At 38.1% G+C, this 21663-nt stretch overlaps 1 protein-coding gene across 1 annotated transcript in view; it reads left to right on the plus strand.

The window, feature by feature from the left end:
• The window catches only part of LOC110195628 (contactin-4), a 1139396-nt gene that overhangs the window by 207663 nt on the left and 910070 nt on the right, over positions 1-21663 (plus strand). The window lies entirely within an intron of this gene.

The following is a 21663-nucleotide window of genomic DNA, read 5'->3' on the forward strand; positions in this document are numbered from 1 at the left end:
TATACATACATATACACATGCATATAATATGCATATGTGTCTACTGCACATATAGATAGATACTATTAATAAATATCCTCCAGGGCCATAAAGGGAACTGAAATAGAGTCCAATACACAAATTAAAAGCATTTGTTGTCTGAGGAAAGGCTTGTAGGGAGAGGATCATATAAGGGATCAGAAGGGAAAAAGAGTTATATAGCTGCTCAAAAGGAAGTGGAAAAAAGTGAGATATATTTTCTAGAGGCTCTCAGGCAGGGAGTGGGGGGTTGAGAGAGGAGACATCAGTAGATCAAACCAGGCAGCAGGATGTTTAGAAAGTCCTGAGCAAGGTCTTGAGTCTGCAGCTTCTGCTCAAGGGTGCTCTTGAGCTGATCAAGTCTGGCTCTATGACTGCTGGCAGCTACAGGCAGCTACAGGCATTTCCCAATTTGGCTAGAGTTCCTTCACAAAGAATCACGGCCATGTAAAGCAGTCTTGAGCTCCAGAAGCCTTTCTGATCCGCTGGTTGTTGTGTAACTTCATTGTGCTACTCCTCTGTGAAGAAGGAAAGTGCTAGCATATAATATAGTCACCACAGAGCCCATGTTCACAATACATATGCATACATATGTATATGCATATATATATATATATATATACATATGTATATATATATATACACACACACACATATATATACATATATATCTTATACATATATACACACATATACTCATATATACTATATATATATATATATATCTACTAGATAGACTTACTATACATATGTACATAAACATATTTACGTGTGTGTGTGTATATATATATATATATATGCATATGTGTATGTTTGAAATTTTGAACCATTTGTACCTATCTTTAAACAAACAAAACAAATAAAAATACATCCATGATATTTTTTCCTACATTTCCAATGCATTCAGTAAAACTGTACATCATGCAGTAATTTAGCATGGCACAGAAAATAGTACCAACTCAACTCTCTCACTTCTATTTTATGGCCTTAGAAAAGCCACATCTCCTCTGGAAGAGTAATCCTAATCGATAAAATCTTTGGAATCAATAAAATCAAAGGAATCTTTGCCTAGACGGTCTCTAATATCCTTGCTGCCTTTAAACTCCTAGGATGCTATGCAATTCATTGAAACCATTCCCGTGAAACCTTTCCTTACCTAGTCTACCTTCCACCAACTGCCAGTGCCCTCTCTCCCAAATTTACTTTTTAATTTCCCAAATAGTTTTATTTAATTATTTATGTTGGAATTGCCTTGCCTAATAAAATAAAAGTTCCTGGAACTCAGGGATTATTTCATTTTTATCTTTGCATTCCTTATGCCTAGCACAGTCTGGCACATAGCAGGACCTTGCTAAATAGTTACTGATTGATTTGATCACCCTTTGCTAACAGATACTCTCTCTTCTAGTTTTTCATGGTATGACTTTTTCTGATTTTCTTCCTATTTACTAATCTCTCCTATAAACTGTCATCCCTTTTATTACTCCTTCATTCACTCTTTCCCCTTCTGTTACTATGTTTAATAAAGTGGATTTATCTCTGCAACTCTGTGTATATGTATATTCTTCCCTCCTTTGACCAGATGAGAGTTCAGATGGAGTGAGGTTCGAATGTCTATCACCTGTTCCCCATATCCTTTTCTCCTTCTGTATATAGATATAGATTAAGATATGAATATAGGTATAGATATATCCTTGCAAACCCAGATGTGAGATAATTTTTCCTATCCTTCTTCTCCATCTCACCTCACCCTCAACTACCAGTGTATTCCTCTTCTTTTCCTTTTTCATTCTTCATTTAAAAAAAAACAAGACATAACAGAATGACCCTCGTGCCTTTTATTTAATTAAGATTCCCTTTATTGCCCTGTAATGATAACAGGCTTCAGGGAAGATGCATGCATCGTCAACCAAAATAGAATGTAAACAATTTATCCTACTTTAGTCCCTTCTAGTTGTTCATTCGTGTTTATCTTTTTTATTTTTCTGTTAAATCCAGTGTTTACACTCTTGTCTTCTTAACAGGAATGCATGGAAATCCTCTATTGCATTAAAATTCCGTTTTTTTCACCTGTAAAATTACACTCAGTTTTCCTGAGTAAGTTACTATTGATTCTGAGCTTATATCCTTTGAATTCTAGAATATCATATTTCAAGTTCTCCTTTTGTAGAGGGTGCTGCTAAATCATGTGATCTTACCTGTGGCTCTTCAGTACTTGAATTATTTTTCTCTGGCAACTTGTAGTATTTCCCTTTTGACCTGGAAGCTCTGGATGTAGCCATGATGTTTCTGGGAGTTTTCATTCTGGGGTCATTTTGGGAGATGGATTATATATATTTCTATTTTGATCTTTAGTTCTGAGAGATCTGGGCAGCTTTCTTTTAGGATTTTTAAAATATAATGCTTAGGCTCTTTTTTTTGGTAAATGCTTCCAGATAATCCAATAATAGTGAAATTATTTCTCTTTGATTTCTTTTCCAGGTCAGGTTTGTTTTTTGTTTATGTTTTTGTTTTTTTGCCATGAGATACCTTACTTTTCCCCTATTTTTTCCTCAATCATTTCTCTTTGTTTGAATATTTCTTATTATAACATTGAGTCATTAGCTTCCACTGAGTTCATTCTAGTTTTCTGGGAGTTTGTTGCTTGGACAGATTTATAAATCTTCTGTCATGGCATCAATTACTTAATTGGTTTAAATTTTTTTCCTCTAACACTCTTACTTCATTTATTTATTTATTTTTAAGATTAAGTGTTTTTAATCTCTAGCTTAATTTCTTCCAGAAATTGACATTGATTTGAGAGTAGGCTATGCTTTACTTTCAGGCTTTTTCTAGGTTTCTGTCTTGCAAGTCCTTGTCACTACAATTCTTTTTCATATTAGTATTCTCTTTTGTTTGTTGTTTGCTTTCTTATTCTTCCATGCTAATTCTTACTTTTGATTTTATATTAGTGCCAAGATCTGTGTCCTTCTGAAGTCTTCTGGTCTAGTCCTGCTCCTGTCCCTTGGGAGCATTAAGTGTTGTATTATTCTAAGGTGTCAGGGATGGTTCAGACTGGGGATTTGCAAGCTTTCAGTGCTCCCAAAGTGGACTGATCCAAAGTCTGAGCCCTTCCCCCTTGGTCTGATGTCTGAATGCCCCTTACTAGGACGTAGGTCTGAGCACCACACCTATGGGGTTGCTTCCTTTGGAGGTTCAATCAACTGCTGCCAGGCTCCACTATTCTCAGTCAAATAGAAAGCTCTGCTGCTTCAGAGTGATCCACTAAATTGTGAACTTTCTTGAAGGCAAGGATTGTCTTTTACCCTATTTTGGATCCACATTGCACTTAACACAGTGCCTGGCACATAGAATGTGCTTAATAAATGTTTATTGACTGACTGACTGATCTGTAAACCATACTGTCTTTCAATTCTGGCTAGGAAAAAAAAAAAGGTCTTACCGATCTTTTTCTTTGACTTCTCAATTAGGATTCAGCTTTGTGCATTTTCTAAAACTGTTTGGAGCTATAAGGAGAGGGGGCTTACTGTACTTCTTCCTGCTGTTCCACTGTCTTGGTTCTGCCTTTCACTAACTCCTTCATAGTCAATACATGTGGATGATAACTCTCTCATCTCTTACCTATGAAAATGATATTTTAAATTATCAAGAATTCTTTTGCCATCTACTCTCTCTCTATGAGCAATTAGACAATTAGAAACCATCGAAGTTTTGCTTTACAATTCAATATAAAGGGCCTAGGAATTTTGAAAGGCCAATAAATAACCTAAGTATAGCAAATCTTTTTGCTGAAATGACTTTCTTCGTAGTTGTTAACAGATGTGGCTACTTGGTCCTTCCTGTTGACCTAAGTATGTTTTGATTTGATTTGATTAACTAACCGTGGACCTGAATGTCTGTGTTGACTTGCTGGTTTATAGGGCCTTTGGTTTAGGGTTAAGCTCTATTCTTATTTGAATACATCTTTCTTAATCTATTGTTGCTCAGATCTTTAGGGCCAAAACATTTTTACTGAGTCTTGACTTAAATAGGATCCCTAACCTTTAATGATCAATGGACCTAGTCTCAGGTCCTTTGGTCAGCTTTTACCATGCATTGGCTCATCTTTCAAGATGTATTTTCTACAGGGTCATGAAGAGTCAGATACAACTGAATGTCTGAACAACAACAATAGCAACAAATAAGTATTGATTGATTGATTATCTCTTTTATTTTATTTTATTTTTGGCAAGGCAATTGGGGTTAAGTGACTTGCCCAGAGTCACACAGCTAGTGTTGTGTGTCTGAGGCTGGATTTGAACTCAGCTCCTCCTGACTCCAGGACCTGTGCTCTATTTACTGCACCACCTACCTGGCCCTGATTGTCTCTTTAAAGATTAAAAAAAAAAAGAAGAAGTGGGATATGTTGTTGCGAAGAGATCTCTTGATTTGGACTTAGGAGACCCAGATTTGAAACCTGTTTTATGAATCTCATGAGTTGTATGATTCTGAGCAAGTAACTTCCCCTCTCAAGGACTGAATTTCCTTACCTTTAAAATGGGGATAATAGCACTTAGAGGAGACAAGCAACATAGTAGAATGGATAAAGATCTGACCTTAGGGAGTCAAGAAGACCCTTGAGTTTTAAGCCCTGCTTTTGATATATATTGGTTTGTGATAAAAGATCAAACACCATGACCACTACCACCAGGACAGCAATAATAATAGCTAGCATTTAAGTAGTGCTCAAAGTCTTGCAAAGTACTTTACCTAGCATTTCATTTGATACAACAATCCTGAGGAGTAGCCCCATTATTATGCCCATTTTACAGATAAAGAAACTGGGACAAAGAGAGGTTACATGACTGGCCTAATATCACAGAGCTAGTAAGTGTCCGAAGGAGAAATCAAACTCTATCCACTGTGCCCCAGGAGACTCCTAGTGCTTAGCATGGTGTATGGAGCATGTGTTGTTGTTCAGTCATTTTGATGAGGATGGGATCTAGACCCCAGAAAGGAAAAACCCAGGACTTTCCCATATGGCCAAATCTCTGGTGGTCCCCTGAGGCCATAATCCCATCAACTGGCCTTTCATTGTGGGTATACCCAATCATCCAATTCTGTTACCCTTAACCTAGCCTAGTCCTCCATTGTCTTACCTCCCTATGGACCCCTGCCATATCCCACCCTTAAACCTAGCTATTCTCCCTTGGCCACATGGTCCAGATCCCAAGAGTTCCGTTCACCCCAGCTTACTGGCCACTCCCATTCAGATCTTCCTTAGACCCCTCCTCTAGTCACCCCAAACTACTTGGCCATTCCTAGATCCCTCCCACATTCTTTCTATATATAAGATCCATCTTGTCTCCATTAAGATGTTTAGATTTTTAAAATCTAGCCAATAGCTTACTAATGTTCAGACTCTTTAAGAGTCTGCCCAATATGATGGATGTTCTAATAAACTTGTCTTTGGCTGAAAGAAGGCGTGGATTGAATTCTTTCAGACAGGACCCATGTGTTGTGATATTGGGGTCCCAGCACCCCTGAGCCCCTAAACCTCATCAATTTCATTCAAGTCTGACACTTTGTGACCCCCATATGGGATTTTCTTGGCAAAGATATTGGAATGGTTTGCCATTTTCTTCTCCAGATCATTTTACAGATGAGAAAACTGAGGCAAACAGGATTAAATGACTTACCCAGGGTCACACTGGTAGTAAATATCTGAGCATATACGGCAAGTGTTCAATAAATGCTTGTTGATTTGATTCAACTTAAAGTCTCTAAGTTGTCAAGAAATTCCTGTCTTCATTGGTAGAGGGAGTTCTTCCTCATGATTCCTACATACTAATAAAATCACAGGTTTATTCAAAGAAACAGACAACAAAACCCACATAATATTAATCTTACAGGTTTGTTTTGAAGAATGTATGTGATATACTTTAAAGAGTTATATGAAGGTTAGCTTTTAGTTATTATGTGTAAGTTTATCAAGAGCCTTTTTGTTTATCTGGGCTAAAGAAGAATAGTCAGCCTTCTGTCCCCTAATTAGGGACAGAACTATCTCCTTCCAGATTCTCAGTTTTGCAAAGATTTCCTTTTTTTCCAAAACATGCTTAAGTTTCTAACTCATTGTCAGGAAGATGCTTTATCGTGATGATCCTTGTATCTTACCCTGTCCTTGCAGATACCCATTTCCCTTGGGTTTTTGCAATTTGCCTAGCCCCAGTCTGTATTCCCTCCCAAGTTTTTTATTCTAGATTTATCCTCATCAAGTGTCATTCTTTTGGTTCCTGACCATTTCCAGGGTTTATCCAGGTCATTTGCATTTTCATCTTTTCTTCTTTTGAAAGTTAATGGAGTTGAAAATTGGTTCCAGGGAGGGGCCATTAGTGGTTGGTGGCTGGTGATGAGAAATGAGGCTGGGGTTGGAGTGAATTGGATTTCATTTCCATTGGGGCACAAAGAAGGAACAGAGAGGCCCCACCCCCATTATCACTCCAAGGAATGAATGCTTACTCACCTGGAATTCCAATGAATCATCCTGTGTGCTTCCTTTTCATTTTTTTTCTTTTTTTAAACTGTTCTTCTGAGCAAATATTTAATATCTTGTTGCTGTTAATAGGACTCCCCATTACAGAGCTGAAGCATCATTTCTTTTATGAAATATTTCATGGCCTCCTTAGTATCAGATGATGAATAATTAAAACTAAGCTGTACTTGTCAAAATAAATGAACATAGCACATTGGGAAAGACCAGCTCTTTCATTTCTTTCAGCCTAGGCTTTTGCTTACTATCCTGATTTGTGGTATTTGGTGCTATGCAGTGGCTATTCCAGCTATTAGTGAGCATTAGAGAGCTCATTTCATATTTGTTTTGTTGAACTGAGATCAGAGAAGGAGCCAATTAGATCTAAAGACCTACAAGCTAGTTTGTCTGGTACTTTAGCATAAAAAAAAATCCAAAAAGCTTATGAAGTCGGCTCATTTCCTTGCAATCTATTCATAATTGCTTATAGCATTATTGTCAACTTTGCTAATGTTCCCATATACTGTGTTATTAAAATGACATAAATGTACACTCTTTAGACCATTATCTGTGTTGACAAGGGTTTGAGAAAGCTGTCTCTATCAGAGCGAATTGAGAGTCTCCTCTATCAAACTCATTCTGCTGTTTTCCCCCCCTTATAACTTACTGCAACTACCATCTGGGAGAAGCTTTAACATCAACACCAACTATTCCAAGTCGAGCAAACTCATTTCAAAACAGCCCTTAATAATTGCATGGCATGTTGGAAACAACATAAGACATGCTGGGCTCATTGCTCCCTCCTTCCAGGAGAGTGTTACTCGGAATTAGAAGATAGTTGCTTAATTTTCCAACAGAACCATGTACCTGGAGAATGTCTGGACATCCCTCATTTGTACTGCTTTTTATTATTGTCAGAATTGATCAAATAAATCTGCCTGAGTGTCTGTGTGTGGAACGCGTGCAGGAAGTGATTTTTATTTTTGTTCAATGAGTCCCAAACATGCTGTCTCCTTCATTTTATTTTTCACTCTCTTGACTTCAATGCCTTTTGTAACTTACCTCAGAAATCTCATTGTCTCTACTTATTACAGAAATCTTTCTGTAGCTGGTGAAATGTGGTTTTCCTAGGCCATATAAAGAGCTGTTTCCCCTTCTTATTCTCTCTGTGCTTCTCTTCATTTTTCTATGCTGAAATTGCATATTTTTCTATCCTTCTATACAGTACATTTCATTTGGTCACTTATTGAAAAACTTAGATGACAAAGTAATATGCGTGGAGATATCCAAAGTGCCACATCCATTTTCAGTTCTGCATCTTTCGCCAGACAAAATTTTCCAGATGATTTTCATTTTCCTTGCCAGGTTCATTGCCATCAGATAATTTGGAATTTTAAAAGCATTTCCAGCAATTGAATCCTGGGCTGCAGATGTTTTTGACTAATGCACAAATGCCAGGACAAAGTTGGTTTCTCTAGCTTTCTGAACTAAAACAAGAAATTCAGGTAATCATATTAATAACTGACATTTACATAATACTTTATATATTATTGCTCTATCATCGTTTTATCTGTGGCTGTCTCCCATGTTCTCCTTCATATTCAGCTATTGGTTTCCCATGATTCCTTAAGGTCCTAATTAAAATCCCATCTTCTACAGGAGGTCTTTCCAAACCCATCTTAATTTTAGTGCCTTCCCTCTTTCAAGTATTTCTTTTTTTCTCCCTGTATATAACTTATTTGTACAGGTCCATTTGTTTGTTGTGTGCTCCATTGGATTGTGAGTTTTTTAAGGGCAGGGACTGTCTTGTACCTCATTTGGTATCCTTAGCACTTAGTATCCTTAGCTCCCGGCCAGGAGAAAGAATTCTGAGTTTTGAATAAGAGAAGCCAGAGTTGAATCCCAGTTCCATTATTAGCTGATGTTGTGTCCTTAGGCAAATGACTTAAACATTTTAGGCCTCAGTTTTTAGATCCATAAAATAAAGAGACTGGCCTAGATGATCTTTTTTTTTTTCTCAGCCAAGACAAGGTTTATTAGAACATCTCTCATATTGGGCAGACTCTTAAGGAATCTGAACATTAATGAGCTATTGGCTGGATTATAAAAATCTGAGCACCTTAATGGAGACAAAAGATGCACTTTATATACAGAAAGACTATGGAAGGGGTCTAGGAGTGGCCAAGTACTCTAAGAGGTAATAGAACTCCAGGGACCTGGACCACCTAGCCAAGATAGGATTAAGGGTGGGAAATGGCTGGGGGCTATAGGGAGGTAAGACAATGGAGGCTAGGTTAAGGGTAACAGAACTGGGGGATTGGGTGTAGCCACAGTGAAAGGCCAGTTGATGGGATTATAGCCTCAGGTGAACCCCAAACATTTGGCCATGTGGGAAAGTCCTGGGTTTTTCCTTTTTTTGGGTCTAGCTCCCATCCTCATCATTCCCCCCTCAAACGAATAGGATCCAAATTCTTTTGGGGTAAGGGGCAAAGTTCTCGGCTTCTGACACTGCTTCCTGCTGGCAAGCGGCATAGAGCTGTCCCTGCCTCTGGATGGAAGGATTAAGTGAGGTTTTTTGGTTTTTGTTTTTTGAGGATGAGGGAGGTAGGGGCATGGTTTAGGCAGAAAGCAAGATGAGATGATCTTGAAGGACCCTTCAAAATCTCAGTTAATGATCCTAATATTTTATGATGATATTTATGCCTCAGAACAACAATCCTGTGAAGACAGGTAATATCATATTATTATTATTCCAACCCTACAGAGGCAAGTACTAAGGAATTTGCCCAAGATTATATAGCTAGGCAGAGGCATATGTATAGGTTGTGCCAGGTATACTAAGGTATTACTCCATGCCAGTCAGTAAATATTTATTTAGCTACTGCTATGTGCCAGTCACTATGCCTAGTGCTAAGGATACTAAAGGAGGTAAAAGACAATTCCTGCCTTCAAGGAGCTCACAATCTGATGGCGCAGACAACAACCAAACAAATATGTATAAACAAGCTATATATGGGGGGGGGAGGAAAATAGAAATAATTTACAAAGGGAAGATGCTAGAATTAAGAAATATTGGAAATGGCTTCCTGTAGAAGGTAAGATTTTAATTGGGATTTTTGAAAGACAGGGAAACTAGTAGCTGAAGATGAAGAGGCAAATCATGGGGGAAAGACAGAGAAACTGCCCAGAGAAGAGAGATGGAGTGTCTTGGTAGAATGGCAGGACCAGCATCAACTAGAGCATAGTCCAGAAAGGGAGGAAAGGGGGGATAGGCAGACCTACCAGCAAGTTTCTGCAGTAGCCTAAGCAAGGGGAGATGGGGCCCTGCACCAGGGTTATGGCGGAATCAGAGTAAGAGAAGGAGGAATATTCAACAGAAGTTACAAAGGTAAAATCAACAGACATAGAAAACAGATTGGTTATGAAGGGGTGAGTGAGAATAAGGAATCAAGGATGACATCTTAGGTTGTGAGCCTGAAGGACTGTGAGGGTGGTGTTGATGTTGACAATAATAAAGAAGTTGGGATGGGGGTGGCTTAGAGGGAAAGATAATGAGTTCCATTTTGTACATGTTGAGTTTAAGGTCTCTTCAGTATGTTTGAAAAGGCAGTTGTAGATGAGAGATTGGACATCAGCACAGAGGTGGGACCAAGACAGATAGAATTAAGAATTGATCCCCTGGAGAGCATAATTAAATACATGGGAGCTGATGAGACCATCAAGTGAAATAGTAGAGAAGGAGAAGAGGAGACGGCTTGTAGAGAGCCCTGAGGGGCACCTAGGGTTAGAGGCTGTGACCTCGATCAGTATTCAGCAAAGGAAGCTAATTCCTGACTTTTGGTTATTATATCTCATTACTGTTAATAAGATTTCCCATTATAGAACTGAGGCTTCATTTCTTTTATGAAATATTCTATGACCTCCTTAGCACCATATGATGAGTAATTAAACTAAGTAGCACTTCTCAAACTAAATGAACACAGCACAGAAGGAATGGTGTATAGGTAGGAGGAGAATCAGAAGAGAGTAGGGTTCTGAAAACCTAGAAAGGAGAGAGTGTTAAGGAAAAGGAGGGGGTGATCAATAGTATCAAAGGCTGTAGGAAGGACTAGGGGGATGAGGATTGAGAAAAAGCCATCGGGTTTGGTACTTTGGAGAGAGCACTTTCAAAGGAATGATGAGGTCAGAAGCTGTGTTGCTAGAGATTAAGAAATGAGTAAAAGGGGGCACCTAGGTGGTGCAGTAGATAGAGCTCTGGCCTTGGAGTCAGGAGTTCAAATCCAGCCTCAGACACTCAGCACTTGCTAGCTGTGTGACCCCGGGCAAGTCTTTTAACCCCATTGCCTAGCCCCCCCCCAAAAAAAAAAGAAGAGTAAAATGAGAGAAAGTAGAAGCATTCAATTTAGAAGGCCTTTTCACAGAGTTTGATCACAAAGAACAGAAAATATATTTAATGATCATTAGTGGGGATGGAAGGATGAATTGAGGGTTTTTTTTGTTTTTGTTTTGTTTTGTTTTTGAGGATGAGGGAGGTGGGGGCATAGTTTAGGCAGAAAGTGAGTAGACAGTAGAAAGGGAGACATTGAAGATAAATGATATAGCAGGATAAAAGAGGGGGAGGTCTGTTGGAATTGCTAGTGCAAGTGGAGGGTGGGCCTTGGTAAGGAGTAAGGTCACTTCTTTGTCTGAGACAGGGACTGAGGAGGAAATAGTAGTCAAAAGGCATTTGAGATAAGCAGAAAGGGAGAAGAAGAAGCTCTTGGCAAATGGCCTCATGTTTTTCTGCAAAATATGAATCAAAGTTATTTTCTGAGAGGGTGGAGAAAAGGGTGTCATGAGAAATTTGAAGAAAATATTTGGAAGAGCAATATCTGAAAAAAGTGATTTTGCATTTCAATTTAATTGCATATGATATTTTAGTTTTAAAATATGAATTATTGCATTATGCTTAAATTTAGTTAAATATTACTTTCTTTAGCTTGATGAATAAATATAATATTGCGTATTCAACAATATGTTTACCTTTAAAATTATTCCCTAGTGACACACCTAATGAAATGTGCTGTACTCACTGTTATAAAGACCCCAGACACAGTTCCGAAGACTGGTATCTCAAAGAGGTTGAAGCACGTCCTTTTGATTCTCAGGAGAAGCTAGCACACCTCCTTTGAAGGGGAGAGTGCGCCCAGTACAGAACCAAGAGCAAACTTTATAGTTAGTAATTGCCTAACTCCTCCCTTCTGGATCAGGATTGGTCCTAATCCTTCTGGGTTACAATCTTCCTTATATGTCCCACCCTTAACATATACCATGTGCCTAGAATTGTGTTGTCAATTCCCCCACCCCAAGGCTGAGAAGTTAGCCTGTCTATGCTGATTTCTTATCTACTAATGTGGAAACTAAACTCTTTTATTTCTCACACCCATGAATGTGACTATTAAGTGTCCAAAATATAATTTGAATTCATGTCATGACTTCAAGTCCAACAAATCTCTTCCCTATGCAATGATTCCTCTGAAGTAATTCGAGTGAGCTGGGAAAGAAGACATTAATTTCTATAGATGAGGCTATATCTTAATAAATGTTAGCATTGTTATTTTATTTTCTTCATCTTCTAAGCCTCTCATATGTGATATGATCAAATAAGTGTTAACAATACATTGGTAACTTTGGATGTCTATACATTTTAGCCAAGTATGCCTTGGGGGAAAAATATTGCAATTTTCTTTTGGGATCTTCCTTCAAAGCCAAAAACAAAATCAAAACAAAACAAAAATAAAATAAAATAAAATAAAATAAACCTGTTTCACCATGCAGCAGAAAAGGAATACTAGGCTGGGTGTAGATCACTTGCATTACAGTCCCAGATATGTCCCTTTTCTGCTATGTGACAATAAGTAAATGATGTCACCACTCTTAGCATCACTTTATTCACCTACAAATGAATGAAATAATAGTAACACTACATTCCACAGAGGATTGTTATGAGAAGATAGTCCCCTCATGGATGTGAAAAAAATATTTTGTTACTCTGAGTACAAACTCATTCATCCGTTTTGGAATAGAAAGTAGAATTACCCAGCTTGATCATGGATCATGTTCACCAGACTTAGCTCTGAGTGATGTTTGCCTATTTCCTCAAATCTAACCCATCTGTACACCTTAAGGATTTGCCAGTGAGGAGGCTGTTAAAACTCAGAACTCCTTTGGAAAACTGTTAATTAATTATTTTATTCAGACATGCCGTCCTTGCAAACTGCATCATGATTAAAGTGTCTCAAAGGAGAGATTATCAAAAATGACCTCACGTTGTTTGATGAACACACGTATGCAATGATATTAACCCATTCGTTGTAATAAAATTTTAAATTACTGAAATTAAAAAGTAAATGCACACAAGACCTTAGATCTGTATTATTCAAACAGAAAAAGATGATGCAGCAAGAATGTTTTCCATTCAGCAAAGCAGAAAGCTTTAGGAAGAAACCATTTTGCTTGTGCCTCCAAGATAGCATTCAATCCCATTCTACCCTCCTGTGGCATTCATGAGTCTATGCCCCAGAAATTCAGTATCACCTCATAAATGAATTGCTACTGCATGTGCTGAGGTAATATTATTGACCATTATTTAAGTAAGGTTCAACTCCAATGTCTTTGATGGCACATGCCTGTCATCTCAGCTACTGGGGAGCTGAGGCTGGTCAATCTTTTGAACTCAGAAGTTCTGAGCCATGCTGTACTATACTGAAGCTAGGGACCACTAGATTATTTTAAGAAGAATGAAACAGCAAGGTCAGAATTAGACGAGGTCAAAGCACCTGTCCTAATCACAATAAAATTGGGCCCATCAGTAGGGGGAAGGAAAGGGAAGTCAATAAACATTTATATGGTGCTTACTATGTGCCAATCATGATGCTAAACATTTTACAAATATTGTTATCTCAGGTAGGTGCTGTTATTATCGTCATTTTCCAGTTGGGGAAACTGAGGCAAACAAATATTAAATGACTTGGCTAGAATCACACAGTTGCACTTACAGCCTAGGCAAGATAGGAAGTCTCAATCTTTATAGAGAGACATAAACTGAGAGACACTCAAAGAAACAGATGGAGAGACACAGAGACTCAGAGCAAGACAGAGAAACAGAGAGAGGGAGAGACAGAGAAAAGAATAAGAATTTCAGTAATATGTTTTGGAATGAAAGCTAAATATCTGTACCTCAAGGTGGAGGAGAATAATTTCGATATGACATTTTGTTTTCAAACAAAGACATCAAGCTGGAAGTGATGTAACCATTTCCTAAATATTTTATGAAATTCTGAAATAAAATTTGAAGTTAAATTTCTAGTTAAATTTTATCTCTAATCCAATTATGCTAGCATTTCATATCTCTACAATGAAGTTAAGTGGCTCATCACTAGGTTTGCTTATTTGGCCACAGAAATGGCCAAAGATTAGTGAATTGCAGAGGAATTGTGATCTGCTTTGGTGAAGTAGCCACACTGATGAAGCCACAGACCCACAAAGGATGGCAGCTTATGATAAGCACATGATGTATGTTGGACCTGAGGAATTCATGGCAAATAGACGTATTGTTACATCTTAACTCTCAAACCATACCCTTAAGATAATGGAATAGTGGTTCAGTATAAGCAACATTTCTGAAATGTATCTGAAGATGTTTTTGAAAGGCTTTCCTTTCACCGATTTAGTCATTATTGGAATGCTGACTCTTGGTCATTAGGATAAAGGGCCAAGAGCAGCCACAAGGCACCAGATTCCCAGAGGAGGGACATGTTGCTTGGTGCAATAAGGAAGAAAGACTCAGTTGTATCATGGAAGCTTCTCATTTGAAAACCTAACAACCTTTCCTTTGCCATGCTTGAGATCTTCATGCAGCTAGGGAGTTAACTCCGTGTGTGTGTGTGTGTGTGTGTGTGTGTGTGTGTGTGTGTGTGTGTGTGAGATGGCCCCCTTAGGAAGTCTGGTAAAGCTTGACATTAACATGATTTGTTGCCTAAGTTTGTGATTAAAATAAATGCTAAATTTCAATTAGAGGTTACTGAAAATATGGATGTTATATTTTCCCCATCACATGAAGTTTATCCATGGACCTGGCTCTCACATTAAGAACCCCAAGTGTAAACAAAGCAAATAACTTAATGTTGCAAAGGTCTGCTATGCTAATTACTGGCCTAAGTATTAATCATTTTGTCTCCCTAAGTATTCCCAGGAAAACTACCTCCAAAATGAAGGTGTAAAATTAACCACAAAAAATGCCCAGGTGACACAGGGTGTCTCAGTGCTCTCTGCTACCTCCAGTAATGAACTAAGCCCCTTTACTCAGTGTCCCCATGATGCCGATGGTGCTATATTTATTGCAGTGATTCAGTTGTATGGGCATTTGAGAAAGCAAGTTGGTTATATGAACGGAGTGCTGGACATGGAGATAGGAAGATTTAGGTTCAAGTCCAGCTGTTGACTTTTTCTAGCTGTATGACTTTGGGCAACTCACATGACTTCTATAGGCCTCAAATTCTCCTCTATAGAATGAGAGGATTTGACTCAATGACCTCTAAGAGCCTTTCCAACACCAGATCTATGGTGTTAGTCAATCTTATTATCTGATCATGGGATACTACCAAATCTCCATACTCAGGCTGTGCTGATAAATTATTTTGGAAGACCTCAGTTATACCCTTTTGAAAGATTCCATTAGTATCTGGAATGGTTCTTAGCTGCTAGGATTTGTTAATTGAGTAAACAGTGAGTTATCCAACTGAGTCCTATTATAGATGCCCATTTGCACTAGGGTTCTCCAAATAGACATCACCCCTACCTAAACTGCTAATAGTTCCCCAGCGAAGCCCTTTCCTTTTCCATTAAAAAAAATGCCAGGGAGTTCCTCCAAGTTTCTCTATTACCTGGTATATCCTGCCAAATGTTCTAGGAGGAGTGGAGGGAGGAACATTATTTATACTAACCAGTGTCTAATCCCACAAACCTTTACAGACACAGTACAATATTACGGCAAATTCAGGTAGAGGGAGGGTGGAGCTAGTCTAAACCATTCCTTTAATATGGGTCAGAGCATCAGAACAAGCACATCATTGACATGGAAATTTGACTACTGAGGGCGGTCTACAGATATACCTACTCTCCCCTGGCATTTTTCCCTATGGGTTAACAAAATGAGGAAAAGACACATAGCCATGTCTGGGAAAGTTCTTCTACCAGATTCTGGCCCAAAACCCACCCCTCCACCTATTACTGTCCGCCTCCTGAGTATGGAATTATTCATTTACTCTAAGCTTGGCCACCAATGGCTATAATTCTAATACTTCTCTGATCATAGTAATTAGTACATATCTTATTAGAAAAAGTCCATATAACTGATATATTTGATTAGAAAAGGTCAGAATGCTAAAGAATGTAGCTAATCTGTGCTCATATTAACATCAAATGAATTTTTCAAATTTGTGATTATAATCAACACCAAAGGGATTAGTAATTACTTGGTTGTCATTTATTCAAAGGCTTAATCAATTATTGTCATTTCTTCTTTATGCCACTGCCTCAGAATTCAGTTGGGAATTTGTTGATGGTCTACTGTGTACAGAACACCACACTTAGGCTTTAGAGTGGAGCATCGTGTCATTCATTCCCTATGAAAATAAAAGTCAAGAAATGTGTCCTATTTTCAGATATATTCTATGGGGAGAAGAAAAACACACAAGCACAATTGTCACCAAAGGCATTCGTATAGTGCTTTACAATTTTTAAGTGCCTTCACATTTGTTATTCTGTTTGACCTTCACAACAGTCTTATGAAATAGGTGTCATAGAAATTGTCCCTATTTTATAGAGGTAAAAACTAATTTTCTAAATCTGTGACTTTTCTGGGTCCCACTGATAGTAAGAGGCAAGTCAAAGGCTAAAACTCAAATCTTCTGATTTCAAGTTTAGAGTCCTCGTTACTGCAAAAATTTAAACTGATATAGCACAGGTGATATTCATTTCTAATTTTTATAAATCAGTTCTCAAAGTCTTTAATGTTTAATGACTTGCTGTTATATACCAGTAGAATATTGGGGTAACTAGGTGACTTCTTGGATAGAACTCTGGGAATGAACTCAGAAAGACTTGAGTTCAAATCCAGTCTCAGAAGCCTACTTTGTGACCAAGGGCAAGTCACTTAACCTCTGTCAGCCTCAGTTTTCTCAGCTATAAAATAGGAATAATAATAATACCACCTATCTCCCATACTTGTTATGAGGATGAAATGAGAGAATAATTGTAAAGTACTTAGCACAGTGCCTGACACATAGTAGGTATTATATAAATGTTAGGTAACAGTAATAGTAGTAGTAGTAGTAGTACTGATAATACTAGTAGTAGTAGTAGTAGTAGTAGTAGTAGTATAGTAGTAGCAGTAATTAATCAAGCAATCAATAAGTATTTGTTGACCACTAGCTGCCAGATGCTCTGATAAGTGCCAGAGAAATGAAAACCAAAGTGAAGTAGCCATTGCCCTCCAGAAGCTTCCATCTATACAACCAAAATGTGCTGATAATCATGTATATGGAACAGATACAAAATAAATGCAAGTTACTTTTGGCAAGGAGGTCATTAGCAGTTGGGGGAATCAAAACTTCCTGAACAAGACAGTGCTTAAGGTGAGTCTGCAATAAAACTGGACTTTCCAAGAGATGCATTTGAGGAGGAAATGAATACCAATCATGGAAATAAATTATGCAAAGTCACAGAGATGGAGATGAACCAACACATGAGTGGGACAGTACATTGGCCAGTATGGCTGACAGGATAGTGTGCAGAATGGAGAAATGTCAAGAAGACTGGAAGTGTAGGAAGGTTTCAGTTTGTGAAGAGTAGTGGAAGATGGATTATAGTGATGAGAGATATGAGGCAGGGCAATGGAATAGGAGGCTATTTAAATATTCTAGATGAGAGATAAGTACCTGAAGTAAGATAGAGGTCATGTGATTGGAGAAAAGGTAACATATGTGAGAGATATTTAGAGAGAGAAAAAACAAAATTTAACAACTGATTAGAAATGTGGAGGGAGTGGGTGTGAGGAGGCAAGAATAACACTGAGGTTGCAAATGTGGGGGATTGGAAGGATGGCAGTACTATTAATAGTAAAAGCAAAGATCAGAAGAGAGATGGGATTAGTGAGAGAGAGAATAAAGTCTGTTTTGTACATGTAGCTTTTGCAGTATCTCTGGGAAATCCATTGTGAAATATTCAATAGGCAATTTGTAATGCAATTCAGGAGAATGAGTAGGGATGGATATTTAGATCTTGGAATCATCTGTATGATGATAATGAATTAGCTCATGAACATTAATGAGGTCACCAATGGAGAGATTTTAGAGGAAAAGGAGCATAAGTCCTAGGTCACAGGGGTGGGAAACCTGTGTCTTTGAGGCTACATGTGGCCCTCTAGGTCCTCAAGTGCTGCCCTTTGTCTGAATCCAAACTTCAGAGGAAAAATACTCTTAATAAAATAATTTGTTCTGTAAAACTTGGATTCAACCAAAAGGCTGCACCCAATGACCTAGAAAGCTACATGTGGTCTCTAGGTCTTAGTTTCCCTACCCCTGGTCTAGGGCATAGTCTTGAAGGAAATTCACAGTTAGGAGGTGAGGAAAATGATAATCCAGCAGGAAAAAAAAACCTTATAAAATGAAGTCTAATAGGAAGAGAACCAGGTGAGAATCACATGAAACCCAAAGGATTAAGTATATATTAGCAGAGAATAGTCAATCAATAAGTATTTATTAAGGGCCTACTGTATACCATGTACTGTGTTAGGTGCTGGGTATATGAGTAGAAAGAATAAAACAATCCCTACTCATAAAGAGGGATAAGAAGTATATATAGACATACATATACATATATATATATATATACACACACATATATATATATATATATACACACACACATATATATATACACAGCACAAACATTAATAATACATACATGCACATATACATACATACATACACACAGATTATTTAAATACAATGTAGTTTTAGAAAAATGGCATCCTGATTGCCGGAATCAGGAATGTCTCCATGAAGAATATAGTGCTTGAGATTCATCATAAAAGAAGAAAAGAACTCTTTGAGGTAGAGAGGTAAGGAAGGAGTGCATGCCCAGAATGTGGCAGAGCCAGTGAAAAAGCAAAGAGTTGGGAATAATTTGTGAGAAGGAAAAAAGGCTAGCTTGACTGTCTGAGAATGTGGGAGGGAGAATAATGCCTATTGAGGCCCAAAAGATAGGTTGGGGCCAGACTTCGGAGGTCCATAAAGGCTAAGTAGAGGAATTTCTATTTTACCCTAGCGGTGTTCAGATGTCACTGGAGGTGCTTATGTAAGGGAGTCACATGGTCAGATTTGTATTTAGTGAAAATTGAAGGTCAAACATGCCAAATGCTACAAAGATTTTTTTAAAGGATGAAGATGGAGATGAGACTATTAGATCTGGTCATTAGGAGGTCATTGGTAACTTTGGAGAAAGCATTTTCAATTGAATTGTGAGACTGAATAATAGATCGCTGAGATTAGTGAGCATGGAGGAACTGGCGGCATCGAATGCAGATGTTATTTTCAAGTACTTTGGCTGAGAAACAGGAGGTGAAATATTGGATAATAACAGGGATCTTATTATCTAGTGAGAAATTTTTCAAGTAGAGAGAAGAATTGAGTATGCTTGAAGGAACCGGTAGATAGGGGGAAAAAAATGAAAGTTAGAGAGATGGGAAAAAAGTGGAAGATAGCTGGTGGAAAATACAGCAGAGGATTGGAACAAGGAGACATAGAAAGGTGTTCACCTTTAGGAAGAAAAGAGTCCACCTCTTCAGTAGAGATTGAACTAAAGGGAAATATGGTGAGAAGACAAAGTCAAGAGATTGTGAGATGAGGGAGAAGGAAGAAGAGGAAGCTTATGGGGAATAGTCTCAATTATAGTAAAATACAAGACAACATTGTCTCTACACTCTGATCCATTAGCTCATAGGATCTCCTTTGAGGGTTTAGAAGCTGGGATGCTAAGGAAGTGCAAAGACAGTGAAAAGAGAAGAGGATTTGAAAAGCCATTGTGAAGGGTGAGACAGAAAATTAATTAGTAAGGAGTAAAAGCATCACCTTGATACATTCACATTGAAGGTTGGAATAGATACCATCAAGTTATAGTGGACCTAGTCAACATGTTTGCATTATTTCCTCAATTTCCATTCATCAACATATAAATAGAACCAGAGGAGGTAACTGGCAGGAATAATTCAGGACTGGAATTTAGAAATGTATGGCTGTCAACAGGAGGAGTGATCAAGGGACTTGAAAGGAATGGGTAGCATAGAACTGAACTGATTTACTGAACGGTTGAGATTTGGAAGGAGGAAAGATTTAGCAATATAGGGATGATGGCCTAGAAAACCACTGAGACGCAGAGGAATCGAAAGCTAAAGAGCAAAAGTATTCATTAGGAAATGGCCTTTGGTTAGGTGTTTACTTTTTTCCTTTCAGTTTCCCTAGGACAATACAGGCCATACTTCTTCATTCTGAGACAGGTCAAGTGACTGCTCCAGGGTCACACAGCTAATATGTAGCTAAGACAGGATTTGCATGCAAGTCTTCCTGAAAACAGGTCCAAAACTTTTTCTACTACTACTACACTACCTATCTGTTTGTGAAGTCCCTGTGTTCCCAGGGGTTTTGAGGATCCCAATGTTGTCTGATTTTTTTTTCTTTTAGGCAGTTGGGGTTAAGTGACTTGCCCAGGACCACACAGCTAGTAAGTGTCAAGTGTTTGGTCTGAGGCTGGATTTAAACTCAGGTCCTCTTGACTTCAGGGCCAGTGCTCCATCCACTGTGCCACCTAACTGCCCTGTCTGATTTTTTTTTAATGAAGCTTATGTGAACTTGTCATTTCCATTCCTTCTTTTCTTCTTCCTCTTTTTCCCCATTCCACCTTTCCCTTTCCTCCATTCTTGAAGAATCTGTCTTGCCTCACAAAAGCTTTCCTGCTCAGGCATCTGGAGTGAGGACTTTCTCCTATAAAGTGATGCCTTTCAATTAATTAATTCTCCTCATTTCACTTGAACTCCAGTCATATAAACTTTGGGAGGAGAAAGTGATTATATTAGAAAGAAAAGATAGTAACCATAAAAATATAAAAGGGATAATAAATTAACAGATTCATTGAACCATTCAAAATCTTTCTGTGTTTTGAATGTCTACAATGTGCTCAGACATCATTGGAAATGAAGTGTATGTTTGCATATTATTTGAGTAGTAATGCTAACATGACTGTCAGCCCAGGAGGGTGCCAAACAAGCCATCTCCTAGACATGACAGGAAAAGGCACCTTAGTATTTCCTGCCTATCCAGATACCAACTCCTCACACACTGCATTTCCAGACATGCACCTTACTGGACAGAGGGGGGTGGGGAATCTCACAAACAACTTGTAGGCTGTCAGTTTACAAAGTTGCTAAGTAGCTTAAAGGGTTGTGAACAGAAATTAGCAATTTTCAATCCAGCATTTTGCTTCCCTTTGAAATAAATTTTTACAAGTTAGCTTTTGAATATACAATCTTTGAAGGGGGGTGAAGGGACAGGAGGAAGAATCTACATTTTATATACTACTGGGTGCTGTCTTAACAATGAACTATTTTAGGCTAAAGATACTTAAGAAGTACATATCTTGGATTTTCACAGTGCAAGCAAGGTGATGTATCAGTTCCTTAAAAAACAAACAAACAAACAAACACCTGAATAGCATACCGTTTAGAATAAATAGTAATTCTTTTTTTAAAAAATCTCAGCCCTTCACCATACATTCCCCTTCCCCCAATGTTCTTTATCAGGAATATGTTTATAAATAACACAAGACCCAAAGTTGAGATGTGTAGGAGGGAAGAGATATAAGGAAGGAGCTTCTAGTGTTTTTCACCTATTATCTCTGAACACTGGGGCACATAGGCCTGTGGTGATCTTTCCACTCGTTTTTATACAGGGGAGAAAAAGTAGATGGGTAATTATGCAATGATAAGCACATTTCTCAAACTACCCACAAGGTAGCCAAGAAATCTCAGTGCCACAGTGACA

This window comes from Phascolarctos cinereus, unplaced genomic scaffold (genome assembly GCF_003287225.1).
Source record: "Phascolarctos cinereus isolate Bilbo 61053 unplaced genomic scaffold, phaCin_HiC Scaffold_4;HRSCAF=312, whole genome shotgun sequence".
In the NCBI taxonomy this organism is placed as follows: Eukaryota; Metazoa; Chordata; class Mammalia; order Diprotodontia; family Phascolarctidae; genus Phascolarctos; species Phascolarctos cinereus.